General features: G+C 40.0%; 1 long non-coding RNA gene across 1 annotated transcript; it reads left to right on the top strand.

Annotated features, from left to right (window-relative positions):
* Nucleotides 1-914: 914 nt before the first annotated feature.
* On the top strand, nucleotides 915-2,099 carry LOC139071425 (uncharacterized). The gene is made up of 3 exons (XR_011521312.1): nucleotides 915-1,060; nucleotides 1,241-1,334; nucleotides 1,456-2,099. It is a non-coding gene; the product is annotated as an uncharacterized lncRNA (long non-coding RNA).
* Nucleotides 2,100-2,403: the final 304 nt, after the last annotated feature.

Here is a 2,403-nt window from a genome sequence, read left to right as displayed (position 1 = left end):
CATGAGGACGGAAAAAAAAAAAAAAAAAAAGGATGTTAATGATTGATCTTTCATTGATTCTGAATGAAGAATTTAACCAGTTAAAATGGATTCGTGGATATTTAATCAATAGTTGTGGCTTCTCTTGTCATTTAGTTCTTTGTCTGCCGGAGAAATTTGCTGAATAAGGAAATAAAAACTTAAAATGACAAAAAAATGAAGGAAAAACACTTGTTTTGTATCTTATTAATTATTAATGATTAATAGATTGTTGGTGTTTTAACTTTTGGTAAAGGAAAACACACAATTTCCAGGCAGCCCCAGTCTGGAGAAGTGATGGTGACATCAGCCGTTAAAAATAAATAATACTCTGAGGTTTTTATGAATAATTTGTACTTTTACTTGAGTATTTCTCTAACACCAGTACTTTTACTTGTAAATGAGTAATATTTTAGCAATGTAACAGTACTTGTACTTGAGTACAGATTTTCAGAATTCTTTCCACCACTGCTGAAAACTGTAAATGCTCATTGTAACATGTTAATTAAAATGCTGAAGCAACAGACGTGACATGAAGATTGTATTGTTTGTTTTATGCAACATCAGGTGCCCTACACAGATATTTTGGGATGACATCAGCTGCCACTGAGGAACAGCCATCTACCTCCACGGCTCATACCAGTAGGCCAGTATTTGAACTCGAGGAGGGACAGTCTGCTGGCACCACATCTCCCCAGGAAGATACTTTAGGTGGGTTTTGCACACGTGTGTGTGTCCAGCAAACATTTAGCTATAGACATTTAAAGAGGCTGTGTCTCAATTCAGGGTCTGCATCCTACGTCGGCCGGATTCGTCGGCCGGTTATGTCACAGCGCCGCGACTAGGCCTGTCCCAATTCGAAGACTCCTTCAAATGCGGTCGACGAATGTGGCCTTCTTTTCGCCTGAATGAAGGATGGGTCCGGTGTATCCTTCAATAGGTAGCATTTCCCAAGATGCCTTGCGGGCCGGCCGGCAGAAAAACTTAAAAACAATGGCGGACAGTGAAGCGGGAGCTGTCGGAGAGGATTGCGCATATAAATGTCAGTATAAACTTGAAAACTGTTAGGTTAAGGACTTTTTGTGATACAAGAACGTTATTTTAGTTAGAAATGTAACAGTAAAAGTGCTTGTATTGCGGTCTCGGCTCGTATGTTCGGCCGCTCGGTGTCGTACTTCTCCCGCTACGTTTCCCCTGATTTTAATAGAAGTTTGTATTTTAGGGACAAAAGAGAAAACCAGGGAATTTATTAAGCTTAGGGCGGAGATGGACCACATGATCACCGGAGCAAAGTATTCGGCGGCTGTGGCATGGAGGTACAATAACATCTCATATTTTAAAAACTCGTTTGAGTTTATTTTTTTCTGCGAAAACATGAAAGGAATAACCCGTTGTCCTCTTTTCTCTTCCTGTTTATTTTCTTACATGTTTGTTAAGACTATTCTGGAGAAAATGGGCATCCAGGGGAAGGTGCCAGCGATGACCAGCTTCTGGAGCTGATCAGGGAGGACATGAGGCTGCAGAGGGCACAGAAGGAAGAACTTTGACAGCTTTTTACTTTGCTAGAAAAAAATGGTTAAGGAAGATTAAACATGTACATATAAAAGAAATATCTAAATAAAATCAGTTCTGCATTAAACTCTTGAATTTTATTTTTGTTTACAAATGAGAATTGTTTACTAGAGGGTATCCGCTGGGTCTTGAAAAGTCTTAAAAGGTGATAAATTGGTTTTGGTCAAATCAAGACCCTTAGAAAGTATTAAAAACTATTATCACATCTTTGCTCAGGCTCAGCTTGTCTAAAGTATTTTCTCTGAATTAGCTCTCCAACAGTCAAGGAAATGATTAACCCCCAAAGACCCACAGTTGTAATATTACAACATCAGATTTAAGTCTACAAGAATAAACCTTCCCCATTTTTTTTCTTTTTAAAACCACATTTACATTGCTAATAGGTCCTATTGTTCAGTTCTGCAACACTATTGGCTGTTAAAATGTGTAAATAGGCCCGTTTATCTGGCCTCCTAGAACAACATGTGAAAGGTTAAAAAAAGATTTTGCAGTTTTCTAAATTTGGGTTTCTGGGGGTTAAAAAGCTAAATAAAACATCGAACTCCATTGTTTAAAGTTCCTTCTCCCTTCTGCCCAGCGGTTCCACGGTTGCTAGGCGACGGATCGTTCTCCGAGGGAGTTCATGAAGGCTAGGCCTGTCCAAATTCACAGCCGTTAACATCCAGTCTACCCGGCCGACGGAGGACCCAGCCCACGTCGGCCGGGTGGGCTGAGTCCTTCGAAGGATGCAGACCCTGAATTGAGACACAGCCTGAGTATTTTCACAGAATATGAGAATTGTTCCATATAGCAATGTGGTGAGTTATGCTTCCA

Source organism: Nothobranchius furzeri, chromosome 1 (assembly GCF_043380555.1).
Source record: "Nothobranchius furzeri strain GRZ-AD chromosome 1, NfurGRZ-RIMD1, whole genome shotgun sequence".
Classification (NCBI taxonomy): Eukaryota; Metazoa; Chordata; class Actinopteri; order Cyprinodontiformes; family Nothobranchiidae; genus Nothobranchius; species Nothobranchius furzeri.
This window is presented reverse-complemented; position numbering and strand designations above follow the sequence as displayed.